General features: G+C 40.7%; 1 protein-coding gene across 2 annotated transcripts in view; it reads right to left on the reverse strand.

Annotated features, from left to right (window-relative positions):
- Positions 1 to 12,283, reverse strand: part of HPGDS (hematopoietic prostaglandin D synthase) — a 29,670-nt gene extending 17,387 nt beyond the window's left edge. Inside the window, exon 1 of one of the 2 annotated variants that reach the window (XM_071431647.1) lies at positions 12,142 to 12,283. The gene's annotated coding sequence lies outside the window, so the exon portion shown is untranslated. The remainder of the gene's footprint in view (positions 1 to 12,141) is intronic. The other variant, XM_071431648.1, reaches the window with a different exon arrangement.
- Between the last annotated feature and the right edge of the window lie 15,281 nt (positions 12,284 to 27,564).

A 27,564-nucleotide genomic window follows, 5' to 3' on the forward strand; every position in this document is an offset into this window, starting at 1 on the left:
TGTATCAGAAGACAGTTGTTATCTCGAGGAGCAATTTTGTTCAGACCTGCCCTGCTCAGCCCCTACTGCTTATGGAGACCTTCATCCAAGACCAAATCATGAGAATTATGAAACCCTTGTGATTTTTTGCATCAGTTAGTACCAAAGTTGTATAAGCAATCGCCCAAAGTTATTTTAGAAGAAAAATTTGCTATGGAAACCATGCTACAGTGTTGTTTTGAGAAAATCATCATTGAATTTTCAGATTTTGTACAGAAGCCAAAAGAAATCTTGAAATTACTTTATTAAGTTTTCATGTAATTTATTTTTTTCCTTTCAGTTCCAGTTAGGAGTCACTTTACAGGACTTGTTTCCCAGGGTAACAGGCAACAAAAGAAAGTATTTGAGAGTTTGATTGTACAGCAAGGATGGTACAGGAAAGGTGAACAGATAAGGCTGCTTTACATGCAAAGGTAAGAATTTACACATAGCACTTTAATAAGAGAGCTCAGCTGAGATTTGAATGTGCTGGGGAAAGGATAGTAAAACAACCATCTTCCTCCTCACCCACAGCAAAACTCTTTCTCATTTTTGCTTTGAAGTAGACATTGCATTTACCATTCTTTTATATGCATCACATTCAGAATGTTTGTAAGAAAGCCTGGAACACAGATCATCTGCACTGGAACTCTTTTTTTTTTTTTTTCATGAGTAAGAGCTACCACATAATCTCACAATAGAACAACCCCCTGTTTAGTCACTTGCCTTGAAAACATGTGCTTGAGGAAATACATAATGAGCTTTTCACTTTAGACAGAGAAGCTCTGAAAAGAGCAAACTGTTTTTGCCACTTGTTCCTCTAAAGTCAAAGCACATACCTTCTGTCTTCAGAGTAGCAAAAGCAAAAAGAAAACACAAACAAAAAACCCCAGCAAATAAGCACATTAGAGACTGCTTAATTAATTGTAAAATTTATCTGCTGCCCTACAGCATGCAGCAGGCTCAGAAGTGAGTTATTAGTGAATGGAGATTCACCTTATTAGTGAATGGAAACTTATCATGTCAAATGGCCTAGCAGAGAAGGAGGAAGAGAGCTGGAAAATTACCAATGGAGACATCTACAAGTGCTTCCAAACAGAGATTCCATTACAATTAAGTCAAGTGTGTTCTTTTGCACAGTACAAAAGAGAGAGGCTTCAGGTGAAATGAGTTGCATCAGGATGTGATTAGTTTTTTTAAATGTGTTAATTAAGGGAAAACTTGTTTCTCTGCTGCTTGGCAAAAGCAGCCCACAGATTACATGTGCAACCACTTCTCTCTCTAAGGAGAGAAATTTTGACAAACCCAGCTTTTTCAAGCAAGTTTTAGGTAAGTGGCAGAGCTTGGCTACTCCATTTTCAAATTTTGTACCCAGATTTATTACTTGGTATGCTCTATATATGATAATACGATATACTGTTATATACTATGAATTTGGTTATGTGTCTAGAAAGTTAATGTAAAAAGAGACAATGAGATTGTAGCAGGATTTTCCTCCCTTTTCTCCCTGTTTCTGATTTGGTGTTGTCATTTGAGAGCTAGGAATGGCATTTTTAAAAGAGCTTGTGTTATTTGAGATTCATGACAGCGACTCAGGAGCCAAAGGGAAAAACCCTCAAACCTTGAGTCTTAATTTTCAGGTTTTTAGAGACAAGCAAATGCTACTGATTTAGTGTCTGTTTCCCTCCTTTAGGAGTGTCCATAGAATTTTTTCCATAAACACCTATAGCAGTCCCAGTGCCCTGGACTTGCTACACCACTCACACATGGCTCTTGTTTCCTGGATACCTCTTGCCCACTCAGCCTTCTTTTAGCAAATAGTTGCTGGCAGCTGGAAGGCATTTAAAAGCATAAGAATAGTAGATTTTCAAGGTGCAGTTGTGAGGGAGTGGACACCTACACAGAGAGAGGGCTGGAGATGGCTGAGGCCCAAACATTCCAGTAGGTGAGTGTGTTGAAAGAGCCTAATTCTTACACTGGGAGCTCTCTGTACACAAAGGCACGTCCAGTCAAGAGTAGTGAAGCGATGTAAAGAATCAGGGAATTTTGGCTGATGATTAGCAAGTCTCTCTGCCTGTTGTGATAGACAGTGGAATAGTTTGGTCTGTCAGGGAAGCAGAGGAAGTTATTGTTTGAGTTGTCCAAAGCAAAAGCTAAACAAATTTCTAATGAACACATCATAAGGAGTAATCAAGTATTTGTAGTGGTGATGCACTTCTAAGCTTATGATTTTTTTTCCATCCATAAGCAAAAATAAAAACAAAACTAAAACCAACTCTACAAGGAGTTTACCAAAAATACATGACGTTTTAAAAGCCTTTATAGGTTTACTGTAAACATGTTTTTGTAAATATTTGTAGGTTTTATTTTTTATTTATATTTACTGTGAAATGTCAGGAGTAGTGCTTCCTAAACAATTACAGATAAGTTTCTAAATGAAAGAAATGGTTGTGTTCAGAATAGCTTTTTGCCAAACATACAAAGTAAGCTGTTAGGGTTTTTTTTTTTCTGGTCCTCCTCTCCCTCATTTGCCCAGTGTGTTTTATAAAGAAGGGGATCATGAGGAACTAATGAAAACCATTTAAACCATCCATAATTACTGAATTATTGAAAAATGTCATTTCTAGGGGGAAAAGATCTATTTGGTGTCTTTGAGTTGGTTTTTGGGGCGAAGATGTTGGGAGACTTTTTTGGAGGTGGAGAGCAGGAAAATCTTTATCTAAAATTGTTTCTCTTTTTTAGGTTAGTCACGGCTTAAAAATATTAAAAGATTGTGTGGTGGGTGGACTTCAGTGCCCAGACTTGCAGGCATTTAGCCACCTTCTTAATGCTATTAAATCTGTTCAGGTGAGTTCATTGCAAAGCCAGATGTGTATAAAAGCAGGAGGAGGTGATTTACCTTCCACCAATAAACCTGCCACCTCAGCAGTGGTTTTGGAATTTTTATTCTGATGAATACATGGCTGGGACAGCCCTCTACACCTGCCCATCCTACACTGACAGCACTTCTGAGAGGAAAGGTGATGTCTTTACAAACAATTTGATGAAGATGTGGGTGTTGAAGTCTTTGAAATGGGTCTTAATGTCTCTACTGACTCTGGGCTGCAGGTTGGTTGCTGAGCCCAGGCAGCTTGGCTGCTGAAACGACAGGGGTCCACACAGGCCTGAGTTCCTGAACTTTGGGGTAAAATAGTAGGTTCAAGGGGGGATATGTGGTAGGTGGTTCAGGAAGGCTGTACCTTCCTAGTGCCTCAGTCAGTGGGAGAGGGAAGAGGGCAACGTGTGGCTGGGAGTTTGGGATAAAAGGAGGCTGTGCCCTCTGAAACCTCAAGAGAGAAAACGCTGAGGGCATGCACCCCAGTGGAACCTCTCCCTTTATTCAAATAAAGTTGCAGGACTCTTGTGTCTCCTTTTCGGACATAAGCCTCTAGCATTTGTGGTTTTTCCTGACACTTCAGTCCCAGTTTCATTGCATACAGCTTTCAAAACCATGAACTCAACAGCTTTAAATTTACTAATTTAATACTTGAAAGTTGTTGACCCACTTAGCTGATTTACCAGCTTTCCTCTGTGACTTTCTGAAAGCCAGCTTAACTGGCTTTAACATACCTTTAAACAGAAGATTAATGGATCTCATGATTAAATTAAAATTGGAGCCCACCCAGTGACAAAATCAAACAGGAAATCTGTCTGAGAGAATGTCAAATGTGTGTGAAGTTGGTGTCCACCATTATACTCATGGGTCAAAAAATCATGGTGGAGTTACAAGTGTCTAAAACTTTTATGACATTTCAAATTATTTAAAACTGTGGCTTTATGGAGATACTGTTTTTCCTTATGAACTTAGGATGCTTTTATTGCAGTTGAAGCAGGACTGAGCAATCGATTTGAAAACTTCAAGCAAGATTAGAGTTTAAAAACGGAGCCCAGGAAGGAACCAGCATTTTTTGGGGATGGAAATACTGACTTTCAGATAGCAGTAGTACAGAAGAGAAAAAGCACTGGCAGAATGGACACTGCTCAGGCTGATTTTCATGCGTGCACCCAAAGCACTCAGCATCTGCTTGCCAGTGTTTGGTCCTGCGTGCCCAGCCTCAGCAAAATTAAGCACAAAACTCTGCTCGGCTCTCTAGTGGAACAGTGTTTCATCTCTCTTTTGGAAAATCCTGCCCTCAAGGGACAAGAAAATATTCTTCAGGCTGGTAACAGCCACCAAAACCTGGATGCATGTGAGGAACGTATTAACTTTTATTTATGCCTCGAGAGAGACTGCTGCCATTTTAGAGTCTTTGAGCAGACAATGCCCTCAGAAAATGGCAGGAAGCTCTGGTGGGATTCACTTGGCAGCATGCCTCAATATTGTCCAGGTTTTATGCTATGTATCCATTTTTTGTCATGGGGTGGAAAATTATACAGAGTTTTACTGCATGCTATGCTCAGGAGGCAACTGGGACACATGAGGGGGGCAGAGGCCACCGCCATTTTAGGGTCTCTATGCGGACAAGGCCTTTGGAAAATGGGAGGAGACTTGGCCTGGCAGTCAGTCAGGGGAGGGAAAGCTCCCACCACTGGGCTGCAGGTGGTGAAACCCTGCTGCCCAGGAACAACTCTCCCTGACTAGACTCTAATCCCAAAGTGCTCAGTGGGATTACAGGAGGAGCCTTAGCACATAAACGCAGGTAACTGCACCGTAACCAGGGCCTGCTGGCTCCATTTCTAGGGGAGCAGGAGGCTTGTCTGGAGGTCTGGCTCATTCTGCCCCACTGTTCTGCTTGCCCTGCCTCAGCCATGTGGTCTTCCCTGCCTCTCTGTTCCCCTTTCTATCCACCTTTGGTGATACAATATTTCTTTATTTACACCAAGAAACCTGTTCAGAAGAATCCCTCCACGATTCCTTTGCAGTGGAACGTGACAATGGCAGGTACTTAATGTGTGAATTTAGAGAAAATACTTTGAAATAAGGCAGCACATAACTACATTTTCCTGTATAGGGTTGTTAGTATTTGAGATGACAGTCAGCAGAGACCTTTCCCTGAGTGAAAGAGGGGGAAAAAAAAAAAAACAGAAGGGAAGAGGGGGAAAAACCAGCTAAGTTGAGCTATGTGTTCATATGCATCCAAAGTCTGACAAAGGGCTTGTGGTGCAAAGTCCCCTTTAACTGTACTTTGTGCTGCAAGAAATTAAGGGTTTTCTAGCCTGAAGGTTGCATTAACACTAGAGGATGTAAAAGAGCCCAGCTGTTCCCTCCAAGAACCAAGACCAGTAGGACTGAGGTAAGGTTCATGCAGGTGTTTCTAAAAGTTGGATCTCGAACTGTGTGCTTGGAAAAGATGATGCACTGCACTGCATTTCTAGTCATTCAGCATGAGGGTTCTTCATTAATTTAGGAGTCACTTATGGAAACAGCCAGAATTAGTGCCTGACACAATGCTGCCCTGGCTGTGGGCCTGCCATAGAAGGGGAAGCTGCAGGTCTTTGTCTGCCAGGTGTCATTGTCCTCTCTTGAATTGCAACCAGAGCATGACAATGATTCAGGAGAGATGATTCAGTCAATGGATACCTCTTAATTTTATTGTAAGATTAAGCTTTTATAACCATTCAGAGTGCTTTTTTGTAAGATTAAGCTTTTATAACAATTTGGAGTGCTTGGATGCTGGAGCTGATTATATATTCCATTTTCATTATTTTGCAGGATGAAAGTATAACAACAAATCAGCTTTCACTCATGTAAGCCTACAGGTATCTTTCTGCCAAGAAGACTCTTACTTTATGAATTGAAGTTTGTGTCCTCCATAAGCACTATCCAAAGGTGAGAAGCTTTGAGGACATTTTTCTTTGTTTTTTTTTCCTAGTGCTGTTTTCAAAGCATTTGCTCTTTCTTTATGACATCTTTCTGCAAAGTTAGCCTAAAAATCAAATAAGTTTTGAAGCAAATGCAAACCCAACAACCTGATTTGGATGTCCTACAGGGGTGGATGGGGCACTGCAATTTCACCCAGTTCTTATATTTACTCATATATTTCTGCCACGTACGCAGTCTGAAGTCTTAAAATTAGTGTCAGCCAAATGTCTTCCATTAATAGTAACACTGGGATTTCAGGCAAGACTCTTTCTTGTCTTCCTTACTCCCAGTGTGTAGGAGCATACAGTATGGGTAAATGAAGGTGGTATAGAACGTAATCTTACCCCCTAAAGAGTTGAAGTTGAGCCAATTATTAGAGATTGGGAGCAGGCCTGACTTTAATAGGCCACAGCTGTAGCAAATAAGAAGAGTGTTATAAAAAAATGGATTGGTTGATGGGAACGGGAGTCAGTTGGCTGCTGTGAGGACAAGGAAGAGTCAGTGCCTAGAGGAGCTGCCTACAAGAAACATCAAGGAGGTACAGAACTCTAGCAATATAGAACTTTTGCAATTTAATGATAATAGAATTCTTGCAATATATGACAACACGGGTGACTGGGCCATGGGCACAAGTAATGCTCATGTCAGCTAGGATACTCAAATTAGAAAATGAAAGGTGAGAAGCTGGCTGGGTCTCTGCACGTACAGACAAAAGAATCTTTGCACATTAAAGGAGCAATCTTTCTTAGGCTGTCAGCTCAGGAGTGACTTGACTTCTCCAAGTATGAAGCATAGATTTTTGGTTCTGTTCCTTAGGGGTTGGGGAGAGTTGTGTTACTTATGGAGTACAAAGAAAAATCTTTAACCAGGAAAGAGACTTAGTCTGTCTTGTTTCACCTGAGAAATATTAAGCATAGTAAGTTCAATTTTGCCCATATTTGCTTATTGTCCTTGTCATATATTCCTCATCCCTGTGACTGGAGAGCTGAGCATTAAAGCACCTTTCTCCCTCCTCAGTTTTAAAATGATGTTTTAGCTGTCCAAGTGAGCCTTTCTGCCTTCATTTGTATAAAGTTTCACATTTCAGAAGAAGGAACCAGAGAGACAAGACTAAATTAGTTACTGTAGAAGGCAAGTAAAGCAAGACTTCCACAGCTGTAACTTTATAAACTGCACAATGTAGGAAAGATAAAACTATCCATGTGCAGTATTTCTTCCTTTTTTTATTTAACCAACATAACAGTCAAAGTTTTGGGGAAAGGCATAATTGTTTACATTATCCCTTTTGAGCAGTGCTGAAAAGGCAGAAACCATGTGAGGAGCAGCCTTGCCCTGCCTGTGGGTGTGGTGCTGCACTCCTGGTTACTGACCAAATTGGTTGCTGCAGGAATGTCTTCCATTTTTTTACCTTAAGTGAAAAAATATTAGAGGTTTAAGACATATTTTCAGCCTCTGAAAACCAATAATAGTACTGACTTAATAGTTTTGGTTAGTTTTTGGGTTTTTTTCCCTGCAAAAGAGGTTTTTATTAGGTTTGGTTTTTTGTGGTTTTTTTTTTTTTTTTTTTTTTTTTTTTTTTTGCAAAGAGAATAAGCAATTTTCTGCCCAACCTTTTGGGGAGAAGGATTAGAGAATATTAGCAGATTGATGGAAGACTGCAAGTCTTCCAATGGAAGATTTCCACAGTAGTCTGGTTTGACAGAAAATAAAATTAAAAACTCTTAAGTAATTCTATTTGCTGTCAGCTCTCAGTCTGACATAGGCTCTCTTTCTGAAAATTGATGGTCTCTTTTCCCACTCTGGTCCAGTTATAGAAAATAAACATATGGAATTGATACCTTATATTTCTAAGCCAGATAGCAATCTGGATCTTGGAAAGAAAAGAGAAAAAAAATCTGTGCACCCTTTTCTGTTTAATACACAAATCATCTGAAGTCAATGTTTGTGGAATTTTATGTAGGCTCCAGTTTTGAAATAACAAATTCCAAATAAAATGGATGCTTCTTAGCATGATTTTCAAGGTTAGATTTCTGGATCAAATAGAGCATAATATAGATTTAAATTCTTTTTTAGAAGGATTTTGCATGTGCATGCATCTACTGTGCTGCTTATTTGTGACCAGTGGGGGAAATCAACATCCTAAAAATGAGAAAAGGTTTTAAGGCATTAATGTGAGAGTATTGACTAGCACTAATGGTTATAAGTATTTCAAGTGACCTGATGAGTAAAACTCTACTGTCTGAGCAAAGCCTGATCTATCAATATGTGGGCTTTGAAAAAAAAAAAGAAGCTGTAGGAGACCTTAGAGCAATTATCTCTCCAAGGAAGCTTTAGGCTTGATTTGCTGATGTGGAAAATCAGAACTCAAAAATATCCTTCAAGAACACAGGAAAAAAAAACCACTTGGTTTTTTGCTGATTTTTTTAGAAAAATAACCACAATGTAGCAGTGAAAGAGGAAGATAAGAAAGATATGAAAATTTGTTGTTTTTTTTTTTTTTTTTAAAGTGGGAGTCCAGTGTGAATGGGCAGTGAATGGGTGTCCACTGTCAAGACTTGTTGAAGGAGAATGCCAGACCCCACTGGGTTTCCCTGAGCTGAGCTTGTGATTGCCCCCCAGGCAACTGCAATCAAATTAATCATAATTAATTCAGATATCTGAAGTTCACCCTGTTTGAACTGAAGGGAATGAGGGAACTCTCACATGTCAACAAGATTAAGGAGGCAGGGAAGTGGTGATGGACAGGGCTTTACTCAGCTGCTTCAGCGGTGTGTCCTCGGTCTGCCTGGCTTGCCACACCCTTTGCTTTAGGGCCTGAGCATCTGTGGTGACTTTGCTTTCTGTCTGATCCTCAAACTTTGGATTTGCATCTACTTGGTCCCAGTTTTACGTAGACAACTTTTGAAATTGTTTTGTGCAGCCTCTTTTAGATTAATAAATTTCACACCCATGGCCATGAAATACTGGTAAATAAAGTTGCAAGAGATCTCAGGAAAGATGCAGACAAAGGAGTGGTTAGGATCCTTTCTCAGGAAAAACTACTTAAGTCTTTTATATCCACATCAGATGTTTCAAGAATTCCCAGAAGCATTTTGTGGTAGAAGAAAAGCCTAAATCATCTTAATGCTTGCCAACTCCATGTTACTGCAGTAAAATTCATGCCTTGCATCTCTCTCTGCACTCTCCAGATGAATCAGCATGACCTCATAATATTCCTACAAAGCTCAGTTGTGAGCAGCGTAGCTCTGTACTGTTTAGCTGGCTTTCCAAAGCCAGCTGCTTTTTGCCAGGATGAATCATGTCTGTTTTCTGACCTCATAAGCCTGTCCAGCACAAAAAATTTTGTAACTGTCTTGGCCACCTGACATCTTTCCTTGGATGCTAAAAAGTGCGGTTTTTCCCTATCCCAGTCATGTGTGGGTGTGAGTAAGTGCAAGGGGGAGTACAAGTACCAAATCCTTCCCCCTGCTTGTCTAAACAACTTTGCTCTTGACCTGTTGTATATCATGAACCTACTGTATAATTTGCTAAAAACACCCCTAAATTATAGGCATGAAAGACTTATATAGGCTTGTAAGCATCCCTGTAGCAGGCACAGGTTTGACTGGGAAAGGTTTTTATTCACTTTGCAGAGTTCTCCAGTACCCCCCACTATGTGTCCTGGTCACAAATTCTTGGCGTCCTCCTGCTCTGCCCTGCAGTACATGGCACACACACAACTGTGCCCAGGAGGCATCAGTACAGTGGGCTGGGGCACAGATCTTAGGTATTTTCAGATATTTTGAAATTCTTTTCTTAGCCAGAGTGAGCCTGAGGAGACCCAGAACCTTGCTAAAGTGCTCTTCAGGCATTGCCATTCTCCTTGAAAGCACCAGTGCCAAATGTGGCCCTACAGCTCTGAGCAACACCCAGCCAGAAGCCTGGGGACCACCCAAATACAGCCATAAGTGAGAAATGTGCAGGACCCCTGAGTTACAGTCAAAAACTGCCCAGTATGTAAAACCCTAACCTGTGTGTTCCTACACTTGAGTAGTAAATGCTTTCTGAGAGGCAGCTTGCTGCCAGTTTCTCATGGAAACTGCAGCTAGTCTGGCTCTGGGGCAGTCCCAATTGCTGCGTGCCTGGCACAGAAAAATGGCCCTTTGGCTGAGGCATGCAATTACACATCACACATTCTTTTTTTGTCACACATCAACTAAACTAAGCTTGTGAGACAGCATAAAGCTTTGTTTGCCCTCCCTCTTTGCATCTGCTACAAATACAAAGCATAGTAAAATTTGCCTGGTATCACTGAATGTCCTTGTTTTCTCTCTTTTTCCATCTCATGCTTATTCTTTACTAAAGTCATTCCAGCAATATTTTTAGTTCCTTCCAAAGAGATTCAAAAGTAGGTATTTCATTTTTTCTCAGTTCATTGTTGTGGCTTGTTTTCTAGGAGTTTTAGCAGATTGCCTCGAGATCAGATAAGGTTCTTTAAAGTGGTGGCACTTTGAAATGTATATGTGGGATTTGGCTAATTTTTTTCCCCCTTCCTTCTTTTTTCTAATGCTTCTTGGACTAACTGTAAAAAGGGTAAAAAAAAAAAATCACCTGTTTGAAATTTGCAGCATATATGGTAAGTCTCCAGCAGGTGTGAATGAGCATAGCTTTCTGTGCCCACTGCCAGTCCAACACTAGCCATGTCAGTGGCTCCTGGGCAGTGTAATTACTTTCTGGTGAGATTTTGATCAAGGATGTTTTGAAAACGAGCACCAACTTGGTTGGTCCTTCTGCTTTGCAGCTGCTCAGGAGAAGGTGGGACAGACAGCAAGGAGAAATGTTATGAGCAAACCTTTAGGGCAGCAGAGCATGTTGGGCAGTGGCACAGGAGTGTGCTGTGCTGGCTAACATGCTTGCTTGTGCAGGAACCCAGAACTCTTTAAAGAATTACTTTGTGTATATTTTCAGTTTAAAGTTTGGAGAGCTCCCGTCTTATTTCTATACAAATAGATTTGACCGTGTGCCTGGGCATGTGTGCGTCTGCAGCAGGGAGCCATTTACACAATGTGCACATTTTTAGGTAGAGGTGGATTCTATTTTGGATTAAATAAAACAAAAGAATGAACAAAAGTAAACTTAAAGACCGTTGTGTCTTTGTTTCTTTACAAATAATGTTGCAAGTTTCGAGTATAAAAGTACTTGTGTTTACAAACAGTTGTATGGAGTACAGAAGCCCAGGAAAGATACTTTTATAGCTTTGGTTTGTTTGCTTGGATAGTCTGAAATGAACAGGGAACGAGAGACTGCTTTTAACAGAGGAAATGTGTGTGGGAGGATTATGTATATAGGAAAATGACAGCAGTTAGAAGGAAAGAAAAAAGTCCTCAATGGCTATTTAGAGTATCATTTTGAAGTAAAAGACAAATAACAAAAAAACCTTCAACTATGATAAGGAAAAAAATTGAGTGGAGTCAGATGCAGGAGATTTTTACTCTATAGAATGACTGTGGGAATTAGGACCAAAGTATGTTAATCCACTGGTTTTGAACACAGGAATTTGAAAAATTAACAGAACAGTGCACAGAAATAACCTGAAATAATTGGTTGGTGCTGCTTAAAATTGATCTAATTTCTCTGACGTTAGCCTAGATTTAGCTTTGGTTATGTAAGTGAAGGCATTTTAGTCAGCCTTTACATCTAATGGAATATTGGTTTGAAATGGGTATTCGCTTACTAAAAACCCCCTGCAGAATTCCCAGAGCCTCCTCACACTGATTTCTTGGCCGATGAGGGCGTCTTTTCTTGGCAAGTACCCTGACACATAGCCTGATTATCCAAGTAGCTCAGTACTGACTGAGCAAGGCACTGATGAGGAACAGCGCCTTGGTTCTACACCAGGCTAGTGATCTGCCTGTTTGTCTCTAGGAAAGCAGCTCACAGTTCTGAGCAAAGTCTGGTTTCAGCGGTGCACGTGGTGGCACAGATGTCCCAAGTGCAGCAGGCACAGTGTAAGGATGCCTGGAAGCAGCAGAGAAGGTGCATACATGAGTTACACTCGCAGCCACCGTGTGGAGTTGCTCTCTGCCGGTAGCGCCACTCAGAGAGTCAGGCTGAATACACCCAACAAATCTCTACAAATTAAACACTCTCAGGACATGCTCTACACGCATCATAATTTGACAGCCTGACCTCGCACGCAGCCACTGTAGCGGTAGCCTAGGGAGGGCAGAGTAGAATCAGAAGAAGCAAGGGGAAAGAGCGGAGCCGGGCTGCAGCGGCAGCGCAGCTGAAACGCAACTCACTCCGGTGCGGTGATCCGCGGTCCCTTCCTCGGTGCTCGGGAGCTCCCCTGAACGCCGACCCCGAAAAGGCTGCGGCGCTCGGGCACGGGCTGTTAAATATGCAAACCACCCCCTTCCCATGACCGCCTGCATGACTCTCCTCCTCCCCCGTCTCGCACACACACGGTATCTGCATCATTCCTGATAACGAGCAGGTTTGCTGACTTGGGGCTAGCAGAGCGTACTGACTGCTGGAATTTCTTGGATTTCGTTCCAAGCAAATTTCAAGTGGTAAAGTGCCATTTGATATTATATAATAGTAATAATAATAAAGACAGGCTCTGAAGAGTTGAGTCAGATGATGGGTGTTTTTTCTAAATGTAAAATATGTGGAACAAGTCAAGTAATGTCTTTTGTAGATTATTTCTAACTCATGTGAAGCCCACACTCTTTGATCTGTTTATAGAGGAAAGCCTCAAACAGATGCGAACAGAGACACTCCAAAACGCTCCACCACCAGTACTAAAAGAAAGCCAGCTCCTAAACCTTTTACATAAAGAACCAAGTGTGATTTAAGTTGGTGGTTTTGGTTGGTTTTGGTGGTTGGGTTTTTGTTATCAGTGAAGAAGGATTTGTGGTGCAAACTGTGTCCATGAGTAATGCACGTTTGTAGTTATGGCTGTCACGTTGCTGCTTCTCATCTGTAGTGGATGTTGTACTTTTCTGTTTGTTTTTCTTTCTCCTTTTTGTACTTTGGCCTTAACAAAGTCCGTTCAACGTTGCTCTGCTTTGCTCTCCTCTGAGCAGGGGATAAGAATGCAGCAGAATTCGAGCAAAGTTTTCTGATTGTACAGTGCAAAGTGTACCACACAAATCTGCTCTGAGGCTTTCTTTGTGTCAATAAACAATTGTGTGTGTTCCCTGCAGGTGCAGGGAGTGGTGCTAACCAAAGCACTCTCTCCTGGCATGAGCTGATAGATCACACTCTCAAACATTTGCTGCCTGTCAACTCATTTTCATGTAATACATGTTTTTTCCTGATGTAAACATCTGAGTTTTCACAAACCAACAGCCTTTACAGCTAAGAAAAAATTTACAAAAAGAACCCCAAAGTCTCTTCTAATTGGGACTGATGTATACTGAGTGATAAGCCAAATTGCTGAGGCTTACCTTGGTGGTGGCATTTCCATGCTTTCAGATTTGCCTTGGCTGCAGATTTATGCTTTAATATTCCTTTTCTACAGAATGCCACCTTGGAGGTGATGGTTTTGAGTGCATCCCAAAAAGTAAAGTTTCAAGTGCTCTAATACCATATGTCATCAGTTTTTAATTGTTGACCTTTGATAAAGCAGACTATATGGGATAAAACAGTTCCTTCAGTTGCAGAGAAGCAGTCTGAGACTTTTTCCTCATTTAATTTGCAGAAAACTGAAGGAATTTTTATGGTTTTAAAGCAAAAGGAATTTGAAAGAAATGCATTTTATATACATTTGCAAATTTTGAGCAACTAGGAATTTTTATTTTTTATTTGGAGCAGAGAGTGAAACACAGCAGCATGTTGTGGGATTTGGTTCTCAGCCTCCTCAAAGGGAAGCAGAAGGTTTTATTCTCCAGGAATTGCTTTCAACAGACAGCAGGTTGGCAAGCTTGCCAATAAAAACACGGTAAAGCATTAGTAAGCACACTGGTAATCTAACATTTGCTTTTTTTGTGAGCCATTTAAGGAGTTAAAACTGTACCTTCACTGCAAGAGTTCCATTCACAAGTATGAAATACAAGTGCTCCTTTGTGCTACAATTATACCTTCAATGACTGACAAGGTACCGAAACCCCCTTTTTCCCTTTGCTTTTCCAACCTCTGACAGGAGTGTGCTGGGGCCACATTTTTCACTTCCCCTTTTGAATGGGTGACTGAGTCCCTGTCCAGTGGAAATTGCCCTCAGGCCATGCATCGTGGGCAGGCATTATTCCCCTCACTGCTGCTCTGAGCACCTTAGGGTCAGACAGTGGGATTTACAGGGGCACCTATCACTCAAGCTAAGTACAACTCTTTACATGATCAGGAAGTAGGCTCTCCTAAAGAAAAAGTAATTCTTCCTTTCTGCCAGATTTGGCTCAATGCATGTGAATTATCAAATAAATTCCTCTGCTTTCTAAAATGGGAAGTGATTTGTGCATATGATTTCAAAATAATGACGTTAGTAGTGCACTGCCCTTGTTTTCATTTGCTGATGATTTCTTACAGATTAAGCTGTCCCTTTCTGTTGCCCTTTTGGCCTGCAACTGCTGATGATGGCATGAAAAATTGGCTGAACTTCTCAACGAAGCAGTCAGGCTGGGACTGTGTATCCATCTGTTACATGAGGCTCCTTGCCTAAAGCATCTTTCACCTCTGTCCAACTTCTGGAAACTTCAGGGATGGGAGAGCAGACCGGTCAAGATCATGATGTAATAAATGAAGCATGGATAAAACCTGGGTGTGGAGACATCCATTCATGTCCAACACCATTCCCGGGAACGGCAGCAGGGGCACTTTAGTGGCAGGAGCTGCAGTCAGCTGTCTCAGGACTCAGCAGCTGACCTCTTGCCCATTTGTGTTTTGGTCATGGAGCAACATAAAGGTTTCTCATGGTCACCTGAGCCCCATGGACAGCTCTGTGGGTGTATACCTGCCAATTGTGTGGAGTCACCAGTCAGTGAAAGGATGTTTTCTATGTGTTTTATACAGGGAAGTGAGGACATTAAGGTCAATGACACATTTCATTTCTTGGTCAGCATGGGGGCTTTCTTTGTGGTTTGAAAGCCCTAGATGAATGCAGAGGAACTCGCATGGATTAAATTTAAATCCAAGCTTTAGTTCAGCAGATGTCCCTTTCAGGGCATTCACAGGCTATTAGAGGATCAGTACACTCCAGGCAGATCTCCTGCCCCGTGACTCCTAGGTGTTGAGGGATCCCTCTGCCTATTGATTGTGGCCAGAACTTCTCCACCTCTTCTGTCCCAGCTGCTGCTCCACCTTGTGCCTGGGAACTGGTAGTTAAGCAGAAGGTTTGAAACAAAATGTAGCATCTCATAAAGTTGCCTCTATTCTGTTGCAGATCTCTCTGCTGAGATAGCTTGCTTACTGCATGTGCCCGGAGAAACAGCCATAATTCCTGAAATCTTGCTTTGGCAACAGTGAGAGGCTAGCTCCCCAGAGCTGAAATGGGAGTAAGCACATCGCCACAGTGCAGCTTTTTCCCTGCTGGGAAGGAAATTCCAACCATTTTTTATGGTGAGTCAACTTTTGCACTTCACAAAACACGGCCATGTTATCAAGACTGGTAACCTGCTGTTAGTGCACCTACTTGTGTGTTCAGGAGACTAAATCCACTCAAGCCAGAAGTTTCACTGTAAACTTAGATATAGTCATCATGTTCACTTCCTTAGTAATTTCCTCACCTACCTGTGCCTTGATTGTTTTTTGGTTTTGTTTTTTTTTTTTTTTAATTACAGTACTATGCTGCTATCAGAGACTTGAGCAAACTAACATTTAGTATATGATATAGGAAGTGAATAATTGCAAGTTTCATCATTTTTAAGCCACTTAAGGGGGGATATTAGGCCTGCAAAATGCTAGACTCACAAATGTAGCAAAGGCACTTGCTCCTTTATGTTTATATGTAATGGAGCTCAGCAATTTGCTGAGCTTGCTATTCTCTTTTAGCAAGCAGTAAATTTAGCCAGAAAAGTACACCTTCAGAAAGACCTAATGTTGGACTTTTGCAGCTTAAGTTTGCAAACACTTTAGAACAAAGAAGTGCTGGGGAAATATTGAAAGTATTGGTATTTAGTTTTTGAAAAGTTGACACATTTAAAGTTTAATGGGAATTAATATTTTTGTTGCCTTTTTTTTTCTAATTTGAAATATAAAATAAAGGTTAGTGTATTTGAAAACATAATCTATGTTAATATAAGCATGTTTCTACATGTACAGCTTGCTCTGTTCGTGCATAGTCCATTACATTTTTAAGATATTTCGTTAAAAATATACGCAAGAGTCACAAACGCATTTGAAAGAAATTATCCATTCTTAATCAAATATCCTTCCAGTGTTACTGTAACTCTAGTAAAAGACCATGCTTAATGATCAATGAGATCATTACATGAGCAATAATGAGATTTGCTTTTGAAGCAGAGCAGCTTAGAGAAGCAATCAACTACAGACAAGCCTGCAATTTTGGGGTTTTAAGTTTAGCTGATAACTTTTTTTTTGCTCTGCTCCTGGCAGCAGGGAACTTTTGTATGTACAGTGAAAAGCATCAGCTGAAAAATTCATCTTCAAGTTACTACATAGGGAGCCATAAGGAGCTGTCTGTTGGACACACTTCATGTTCAGAAGTGGTCTCTTGTCTTTGTTCCTAAGTAGGAAGGTTCATAGCTACAGCTGGTTTTTTAATGTGAAAGACCCTGATCCAAACTCCAATAAAGCTGGCATAAGGACTTGTGGGCTCTCATCTCAGGGGCTGGTTTTGCCATTGAGAATTTGGGCAGGATCATAATAACTCATTTAGTTGGAGCATTTGGAATTGCCTTTTCTAGTGTGGTTGCCTCAGTCCTGAGCTAGCTGGCAGACTATTTGCTTGATCTTAGCACTTCTATTTATGAGAAACTGGCCAAGGCTTAAAAAGCCACTTACCCTATAGAATGCATTTATCCCAGCAGCTTTTCTGCCTTAGCAGAGGACACTCTTCCCAGCTCATAGGGAGTTACATGCATATCTGACAATTAAGTAAAAATTCTTGATGACTAGCCAGAGAACTCATCTATTCAGAAGATGCAGTTCAGCACAGAGACACTGAATGGAGGTGTGTCAGCTGATGGCTGACCCCTACCCATATGAGGTCTCTATACTGACGCTTTGCTTCCTGTTACATCCTGCAGAAGTTTGTCATGGAAATGAAAAACCACGTGGCCAGATCAGAGCTGATCAGCTGCTTTTCTAATTTCAATTAAGGTTTTGTTATCTCTGTTTAAAAGGGAAGGAAAAGTTAAGAAATAAATAACCGTACAACTTGCGGAAGATAAGAGAGCTTTGTTCCTCATTTTGTTCATGTGGTCAAAGTATTGATGAAAGCTGGGTATGCTGTCTGTGTACTTGGATAGATAAATCATGAGGTTTCACCCCCTTGAGGGCCCTTGCAATTGTATCACGTTGCATGAACAACTACGTAAAGGAATCAGATGTGCTTTATGAGCAGGAGAATAATCTGTGATTCACAGAAGTAGGTCAATGCAATTAGTGAAATGTTAAGACTCATAATGTAATGTAACATGTGCTGTCTGCCTGATTCCATCCACATCAGTTTCAGCAGGGATAATAGTAGGCAAATATTTTACTTAACAAGCAAATAAAAGCTTTTAAAGGAAAGCCTTAAAAACATGAAGCCCCTTCACATGACGTACAAGTACTGGATGGTCCCACTCAGAAGCCCCCAGGGAGTCCTGAGTAGGCACAGGACCTGTTTATGGATACACACTTGAAGGGATGAAGGAGGAGAAATCATTCATTTCAACAATGTGAAATTTGAGACTTCTTAAAAAAACCCCAGTCCTTTCATGCCATCCTTTGTGATTCCACAAAACGAATCATTACATATCACAATTGCTTTCAAGGAAACTAAAGTGGGTTGAGAAGAACGTGGTTTAAAAACTTGGTTGGGTTTGGTTGGTTGGTTTGGTTCTGTTTGTGATTTTATATTTTTTTTTAGTTCTTTCGGGGGGAATCTTTGAGGGGGTTTGTTTTTGTTAGTTGTTTGGTTTTTTTTCTTTTCTGAATTATTGTTGTAGGAGAAGTCTTCTGTTCCCTGAAGTATGTGAGGCTGATCTGTCAAAGTGAGTGGGACAAAGGGATCAATGTCTAAGCCTTAATGCTGTTGCCCTATGGCTCCAGCAGTGACTATGCAGCACCAACTGCTCTAATCACAATGGAAACCAGTACTGGTAAATCCAACATATAAATTCACTAAGGGAATTCTTGTAGTTTTTGTCCAGATGACAGAACGTAGTTCCACAGCCAGCCCACCTCTGATAATCACTGTGTCCCCAGTGTATTGGTATGGTGAAGGAGGTTAGAGGAAGTATATATTTTAAAAAACTGTTTAAAATACCAGATGACAAATTAACTTGTCTAGCTAAAACACTGGATTCTTTTGATTAAGGAGAAATTTTCAGGAAGAATTAATGCCACTAGACTGAGGTAGTTCTAGGAACTTATTGCAGAGATAAGAGGAAGAAAGGGTAAATCTTTGTGCACCAGAAACAAATTTGAATTCAAAAAACAGGGAAGCTGGAGTGTAGAAGTCATTACAAGATTAAGAGAATAGAAAATTGCCATGAATTTATGAGCAAGAAAATTATTTACTTGTTCTTTTGTGCTTAAGGGGAAAGGAACTTTGCATGTTCAGCTTCTCAAAATAAAAATAATCTCACATTTGGATTGCTAGCTGTTCTTCCTCCTCCCTGACTTAAGCAATAGTCTGAGGTGCTTAAGCAGAAGTTACTTAGATGTTCTTTGTCTGAATTTCTGCTGGCAATGGAAAAAGTAAAGTAGGTAGGTAAGAGTGGTTCAGTCTCCTCTGTTCTTGGCTCCTTTCATCTCTCTGGTGGTTTCTGAAGCTCTTACACAAGTGCAGCTCCACCCCTGGGCTGCCAGAGGATGTGACTGTGCTGTGCGTGAGCCACACGCAGCACGAGGTGACACTTCTGTCTAGCTGGGGCTCTCAGGGACTCCTGCTGACGTGTGCTGCCCTGTCCCACAGTGCAATCCTTGAGGTGATAGTGCCATCCTTGGCCTCAGCCTTTCCTTTTCTGGGGGGATGCTGTGTTCAGACCTGCAGGCATGTCTTTAAGGGTGCTTGCTTCCAGTGGCTTGAAGCTCGGGGTGCAGTCCCCAGCTAACTGTGTGTAGTAGGCAGCTGCAATCCTAGTTTGCCCATAGAAAGCAAAGAAGCACAAAGCTAGAGGCAGAGACCTGGAGGCCACTTCTAAAGCTAGTTATAAATATTTTACTTTTTTATCTCTGTCTTGTGCTTCTCTACAGTAGTTGCAGGCCCAGAGAACAAAGCGGTGTCTTTTGTTTAGTGGTTTAAAGTACAGCAGAAGGGGATGGGAGCTAACATTTGGTTGATGTTAGACAGATGTAAACTATGAAATTCTGTAAAAATTAACAACAACTGGGCACTATTAGAATGAGAATCAGTTGGGGCAAGTTCTTCGGGGAGAGAAACAGGGATTGCCTTTGGCTTTTTCTCAGGTGCCAGAGTGCCTAAAAATAGCCATGGCAGCATGTTCTGGAAGGGTGATCTGGATCAAAATGCAGTTCTCAGCAGTAGTTGTGCTCCATGTTCCAACTCTGATAAGCAGACATGGTGGTCAATATGAAAGAGCAGAGCAAAACTGCACTGTCTCTTCACATTGCTTCTGTAGAGGCAAAATGAAAATAAATACTGTATTGTCTAGTAATGTGCTCATTTTAGCTTGGGGGAGATATTTGGAGGTGTTATTAAGTGCCTGATACATTGGGTAGACAAGATGTGTCCATCAGCAACAAGCAACCAGGGGCATTTACTCATAATGGTGCAGTTTCCAAAGTGGCAGAGATGACACTGAGCAAAGTGTCATAGCTGGAGGAAGTCTCTTCAGGGTAAAATGAACTAATATAAAACTAGATGAAATTCTGTTTTCTACCATTGCAAAATTGTTCATCAACTCAAGTGATTTAATTCATATGGAGACCAGAGCTTACTCTGTCAGGATTCCTGGATTTACCTTATTTTCTTTTCAGCATAAGAGAAAATAATGTGAAATGTCTACAGCTTTCCAGAGATGGGACTTTCAAGGTCAATATCAGTACTTTTATTGCCTCATAAAGGGAAGCCTGAAATGATCAAGATTCCTGTCTGGTGAGTTGTTCTTAAGAGGTTTCTGGTTTTGAGTTCTTGGTTCTCTGTCAATCATGATGTTGTGAAAACATTTCTTTCTGCTGCCCTTCTCTTTCCAATGTACTTTTCAGGACATACAGGTGGCATAACAGTCTCTGAGAGATATTAAGACTTTCAAACAGCCACTGTTCCTTCAACTATATGTTCTTGTCCTTTTCTGCAGACTTTCAGGAGTTAAAATTAGTAGAGAGCGTCCAGCTTTTGGCAGATGCTGCCATATAACTGACTTCATCCATCCATCAAATGCTGACTGTGACACTGTAAAGGGTCTACACATATTTTGTCATTATGTTTATAGAACTTTTTGTTGTTGATTTCCAAATACAGAAAGTCTTAGTGATAAACTGAGTAGTATTTGCAGAGCAGTTCCCTCTTCCTCTTTGCTGTAAGTAGCATTAAATGACTTAGAAGATGAGAGAAGTACAATTGCATTTCAACAGAAAAGTTTCTCTGTTTGGGTGCAAGTGCTTTGCTAGCAGAATGAAAAACAGAACAAAAATTGGAAGTGCACTGAGTAAAAAGATCAAGCTCTGTCCTATTGTAGGCTTTGATATTTTTGTCATTGTCTAATGCAGAAAGGAAAAAAATCTTTGGATGCTAAAAGTAAAATACTTGTTTTGAACATACTTTGGACTATTCTGTCTATTCTCATAAAATTGTAGGAAGACATAACTTACTTGAACTACAAGTTTTTTGATGTTTATCCAAAATACTTGCTGTAATATTAAGGCTTTTGCAACATCATCTTTATCAGTAAGTGTTTTTCTTAGCAAATATAGATTAATTTTTTCCACGAGTTTTAAGTACCTGTCTAAGTTGTTCTTTTCTCCATGATGGATTTTTATTTTACTGTTTTGATAACTAAGATTATTTCTTACCTGCAAATTTTTCTGATGCTGTGACCTATGTAGAGATATTTTACTGCTGGCACATCATTTGACACACTTTATGCCAAGCACCAAAATCATGAGTATACAGCAGCCCATGAGCAATAGAGAGTTCCCCCCCAAGTAGGTACTGTTAAATAATCACTGCACTTCTGGAAGGATGAAATGAGAATCTGATAAGAGGTAAGCTGAGACAAGAAGGTGAGACAAATAATGTATCCATAGGTTTTCTGTTCCATTGTGGAGCTTTTCTGGGAGTCATTGTGAAATGATTGACTTGTCTGGACAATGCTCCCTTTTGTTTCCGCTGATTCAGAGAGTGCAGGAAGAGAGGAGCAGCCTGAAGGATCTGGCTGGGTTGTTGGGGTGGGGTTGCATGTCAGATGTAGGTCTGCATCAGCCTGGTTTTGTACCTAAAGATAAAGCAGAGGTATTGGTGCAACCCCAAACATTACAGTCTGACAGGTTGCCTGCAGGCAGCTTTCTTGCTTTTCTACCAATCTCATGACCTGTCTGAATGAGTGATCAGGGAGGGTTTGCTCATCCAGGTAGTCTCCTGAATTTCTTAGAAGTAACCCAAGCCAACCTTTTCTCACACCCCTCTCACCATCCCTATCTACACATAGCAAGGGCTGCTGCTTTCCCCTTGCGCAGCAATGGCAGCAGCTCAGACAGATCCCTCCTGGAAAGGGTGGTTGCAGTTGCAGTCACAGTCTGCATCTGAGGCTACGGTATTTCAGAGACCACCCTGGCCTGTGTGCAGGCAGGGCTGTAGCTTGGTGTATCCTGAGAGAGAGGCCCAGAGCTCAGGCACTGCCGTCTCCTTTCAGATGACATTTTCCCCTTATCCTGTTCTCTGCATTGCTGTGTTTCCCAACAGGAGAGGATGCTGTCATACTTCCTTCTGTGCCTTGGGTGAAAAGTGCAGAGTCTCCTCAAGTGGTGAACACTCTCTCTTTATCATTGCAAAATATGTGCAGAAAACATTGCAGAATGTCTTCACCACACTGTGTACATCTCCTCCTCTGTACTAAAATACTCCCTGCTGAGTATTGTCTGTTTTGAACTTTCTACTTTTGCTAAGATTTTGTTAAACTTACTAAGTCCCTTTCACTTTTTAAACTCTGCCTGTGTACAGGCTTCCAGTTATACACTGCTGTTTTTCCTCTAAAGAAATAGCAAAATCACTGGACAGTTCTGACTTTTTTACCACAATAGTAAAGAAATTAAAGTAGCTTTGTGTTCTTAATGTATCATACTTTGCAAATTTTTGAAAGGTGATGATTTAGTAGCTGAAGTAGAGGAAGTAGCTGAAATGAAAGATATAAATTAATTTCAGAAAGTTGTTATAAAAGCAAGAGGAACTCTGTTGTCTGCCTACACCTTGTACTGCTGATCTCTTACCGTAATCAAACATTAGTCTGACGACAAAGGAGATGAGAAGAGTCCACAGATTATGAAATCTAGCTAGTGAGGTAAGAATCCCTCTTTTCTGGATTATCTGTGGAGCTTTCTATCCCCATTATAAGCTGAAAGTGACATTTCTCTTTCCAGCCTGAGATGGATCAGTTAGCTTCTGATAAAAAGGCCTTCAAGGACCCAACTTGAGACACAGTGCAGTGCTCTGGAGTAGAAGTACAGCAAGGATTTACCTGGAAGTAGCTGTATGTGCGTGTTTGAAAGCAAGGTAAAATTTTGTCACCTTCAGAAATTCATTTGTTGATTTGGTTACTCAGTGTCTCAGGAATGCATTTATTTGCATTCTTAGGGGGAAAAATTAAGGTAACAGATTTTAGTGGACATTCACAAAGTGTAGCGCAGTTTACACTTTCTCACAAGATTTGTTTTGCATAGAGCCTTCTATTCCTAAGCAGAGAAATGAATGAAAGCAGTCACAAGGCAATGCAAGGATTATCTCTTTTAGCATAGCAAGTTACTGGAAAGAGGATTTGCCTTTGGTTGCAAACTCTTTGGCTGACCACCGAAGCAGATGACATGTTTGTTCCATTGCTGAAGCTGTCTTTGACTTCATTTTCTCATGTTATCCCCAGCTAGAAGCTAATCAATTGGAACTACTTGGAGTTACTTGTACCCAATGAAAACTAGAGACTATGCAAAAATGATGTTACTTCTGCAGGAACATAGCAGTAATAAAATTACTTTAAAGTGTTGCTACTGCTGGTTATGGTGTTGGTGATAGAGTAGTTTAGGTTGGAAGGGATCTCTTGAGCTCTACTAGCCAAGCCAGTCTGCTTAAGCACGGGCAGCTCAGGCCTGTGTCCAGTTGGATTTTTAATAGGTTCACAGCCTGTTTCTGTGTTTTACCACCTTTAGACTTTGAATAGCATATCCTTGATGGAATACTGAAGATGGAATTTCATGTCCTTCGCTGTATATCCAGCTGTTTCTTCTCCAGGCTGACCAGTCCCAGCTCTTTCATCCTCTCCACACATGACAGATGTTCCAGTCCCTGAGATACTTTTTCAACCTTGGGCTGGTCCCACTCCAGTAACTCCACATCTTTTTTAGACTGGGTTGCCCAGAACTGTGACTGGAGCTGGTGAAGGTACAGTCACACTCACTTGGAAGCAACAATTTTAAACTGTTTTTGGACTTGTGCTGTTCTCTAGGCAAAGCTGAAATACCTAAGTAAATTATTCAAATGTAGGACTTATTCCAGGAAGGTGTTGTGCAATCTCCTTTTCTGTGGCCCTTGATATGAGCTTTCAGCACTCAGCATAAAACTTTCAAATACTACACAACAGAAATGTAGAAACAATATGGCCTCCTCATGATTAAGCTGGATTTAACCCACTTATTTCTACATTACATCCTTGCAGTGCCAAATGGTGATGTTAATTTTTCATAAATTATATAGAGAAGACAGTTCATCAATGTTAAAATCACTGGCATTATGACTCATAACTTTTTTTCTCCTCTTCCATATTGAGGCACAGTCCTGAAAGTGGCCTTTTTTCTTGGTTTGAAATTGGTGACTCTCTTCCCAGTCACAGGATGGGAGAGTTATTTGGTGAGTCCTGAATCACTCTTTGATTCCGAAATAGTGAGGGCAGGAGCCTGGAAACAAAGTTTCACATTATTATGGATGATACACAGGAGGAAATGTGATTCTCAGCTTATGAGTGCTGTATATATTCAGGCTGATGAAAGTTCATTAAAGTGGTGTCGTAAATAGATTTACCAGAAGAAACATTTTAACTTATTTCTAGAGATACCTATTGATCAAGCAAAGAGATCAAAGAGTGCTGAGTAAGTAATGCAGCTATGTTAGACCTCTATGCCTCAGAGAAATATTGGAAATTGATATTTAAATAAAAATTTCTTCTAGTAGCACATAGATTTAAAAAAAAAAAATAGAAACTTTAAAAATCCCTCCTAACTCAATGGAAGCTATCAGTAATTTGGTGAGTCCAAATGTTTACTTATCCTCATTCCAGAAGAATAGTTTTCCTCTTGCAGAAGCTAAGGACCTGCTAAATTGACTTACCTAGCCTCAGGCATTCAGAGTAAGACCAGTTCTTTCAGACTGTGTTTTCCAATGCATCCCATCTGGCATTTACTACACTGTTTCTGCCTCCCACTACTGACATCACTCCTACATGGTAGGTAGGGCTCTAGTCAACATGCCAAACAGGCCAGGCCCCTTGGAGAGTCAGGACAGAGGCTGGATGTGAGCTGGTGTCCCTTGAAGGCAGGCTGGCAGCACTCAGGCACTGCAGGGTGCTCCTCATATGGACAGGGACATACCTGTTCTAAGAGGCTTTCCTCTACATGACCTCAGCTTGCACACTTGGGGTTTTCAGTGGTCTGACAGGTTGGATTAAGGCAATTTCTCTCAGGTAAGCAGTGCAGGTAAATGTAGCTTCTGGGGCCTTGTGCTGGCACTGGACAACAGGGTAGTAGTGAAGAAGCTACAAGAAATGGAGCATTTATGTCAGGACCACTTTCCAGGAATGGATAGAAATGAGACCCTGACTAACAGACACAGGGAGGATGTGAAACACTGTGGACTTGAGCTGCTTCTGTGTAAAAGACAGAGGAACACCTAAAACATAAGACACTGTAAGTTGATTTGAGACTAATATTTCTGCCTTGAATAGCAACTATTTACAGACTCGAACAGGACGGGACACTCGAAAATTAGTGTCTTGAGCTGTTTTATTTCCACATCAGTCTCAACACTTAACAATGGAGACACTCGATGTGAACAGCTCACTGATTTAAACAGAATGCCAAAGAAACGTAATGTTACAACACAGCATAAAGCAAAATCTTTCCAAGTTTCAGCCAATCACACATAGAGCAAAAGCATATTGACATTACTTCTACCCAATTACATGGAGCACACGTAGCTTCGGTTAAAACAATAGCGGCCTATTTTCTAACACAATGGCTCGTTCATGTTAGCCTTCTAAAATATACATTAAGTAAATTTGTTGCAACCAAAAAGGACAAACCACATAGGCTTATTGTTCTATTTCTCATGTCTAAGCTGCAGCCTAAAACTCTTTCTGCTATCTTGGCATTTCTCTGTCCTTGCTGGCTTTTTGGGGCCTGCTTTACCCAAACTGTTTAGAAAATTAAAAACATACAAAGCTTTGTTTAGCCTCATCTGTGGTGTCACCTCAGACTTCAGCTGCTTCTGTGTAAAAGACAGAGGAACACCTAAAACATAAGACACTGTAAGCTGATTTGAGACTAATATTTCTGCCTTGAGTACTTGTGTTCTGGGTAAATATTACTTGGCTTGTTGAAAAGCAACCAGTCACTTGTAGTTCCAGGCATTTCCCTGATTGGCAGGAGAGTAATTGCCAGACTAAAGCCAGGTCCGTGGGGCTGGTCAAATTGACTGGCAGGAGATGTCCTGCCTGACAAAGACAATGGGATGCCTTTGGGAGTGCTTAAGTGTGGTTGGACGTGCCCTGCACACAGACAGGGCTTTAGGACTCCAAAAAAACTGTTGAAACATTTAGAAATAATTCAGCCATCCAAAGCTGCCATCATATCAAGTAAACAAGATCATAATGTGAGAGGAGATATAAATCTACTCTGAATTAAAAGGGGGAAAACATTCTGTTGGCAGCAAGCTATTCCATATCTGCCTCTTTTAAGTCCTGGTTAATGTTCTTTGAAAGAATTATTGGCAGTCAGCATCAAGAGCGGGATACTGTGCTCTGGGTGAAGCTCAGCTCTGAGTGCAGCTTCTACAGCTTGGGTATGAATAAATAATGGTTTCAGAAGAGCTTCAAGACAGGCTTCTGTCAATTATTGACACCTTTGTCACCAATTATTGGCAAAAGTAGGGCAAGGGTTGGGCCACTGCCAAATAATATTTATAAATCACAGAAGAAGAGAACATGACAGGTTATCAAGGAACGAGTGTAAGGAACATTGGATAAACCTATACATAATTAAATCCAAGATAAAAAAATATAGAGTTGTTATAAGAGCACTTAATCAGGAAGGCTAAGGCAAACTACTCTTTGGAATATGTCGTGGCAACTGGGACAAAAGTTAATATAAAAAGAGAAATCAGTTTTCCAGCCCACATCTCTTGCAAATACTCTCTGCAGGGGAAGGATATATGCATATTTTTGTAGGGTTGAATCTTAACAACTTCTTTCCCTCATTGCTAATGTTATAATTCCATTTGTCTGAAATGAATGTTTTTAATTATAGATTCATGGAGTTGCATCTCAAATTCATCATGGCAAAGTGCTTTACTGAATCTAGATGTAAATGAAAAGCTTGATAGAATGAAGTATAAATAACTTTATTAAAAATCATCCTCATTAGGAAACTCATTTGAGTGAATGATTCCATTTTCCATAAACATCCACTCACATTTATGAGTTGCATGGAAAAATAAATCATTGTTGCGCAGCCACCAAAGAACCTCATCACGGCCTAACTTTTCCAGCATGTGGTAATGTTTGCCCTCATTTATTTGGTGTTGCATGCTTAGTTTCAGTTTCCAGAATATCTCACTGCACTGAAGATGCTTCTGCTTTCAGCTCTGAGGAGATTGAGCTCTTGCGCTGGGAAGTGCTTGTGCACTGGCGAAAGGTGATGCTGAGGATGGATTTGTGGATGGCACCAGTCTCCTTGTCACAGGTTGTGAAGGCCCTGTGAAAGCAGGGCTCTTAGGCACTCAGGAAAGGCCCCCTGGCTGGTACAATTGATCACACTGCTTTGGATGGTTTGGTGAATTCATTCATGGCATTGGTTTGCGTGTGCTGCATTTCTTAAAAACAATGCTGTTTTCCATTCTTACTGTGAGTGGCTAATACAAAATATCCTGAGTGCCTGCTGTCTTTTGAAAATCAACACAATATATTCTATAAGAAGCACATAAAATAACTAGGCAATGAAACAATTAATTGATTTTATAATGAAGCATGAAATCAAATAGACTTTGAGATAGAGTTGAGAGAAGCTGGTGTCTGATCTGATTAAGATCAATGTTATTTTCCACTTGTTAGAGCCCAGGGGCCTCTGGTGAAGTCATTTGGTCTTAGCTTAGCGGTCATAGAGCAGTTTGACAGGTTTGACTT

This window comes from Agelaius tricolor, unplaced genomic scaffold (assembly GCF_023055355.1).
Source record: "Agelaius tricolor isolate 1412-34295 unplaced genomic scaffold, bAgeTri1.0.p SCAF_8, whole genome shotgun sequence".
Classification (NCBI taxonomy): Eukaryota; Metazoa; Chordata; class Aves; order Passeriformes; family Icteridae; genus Agelaius; species Agelaius tricolor.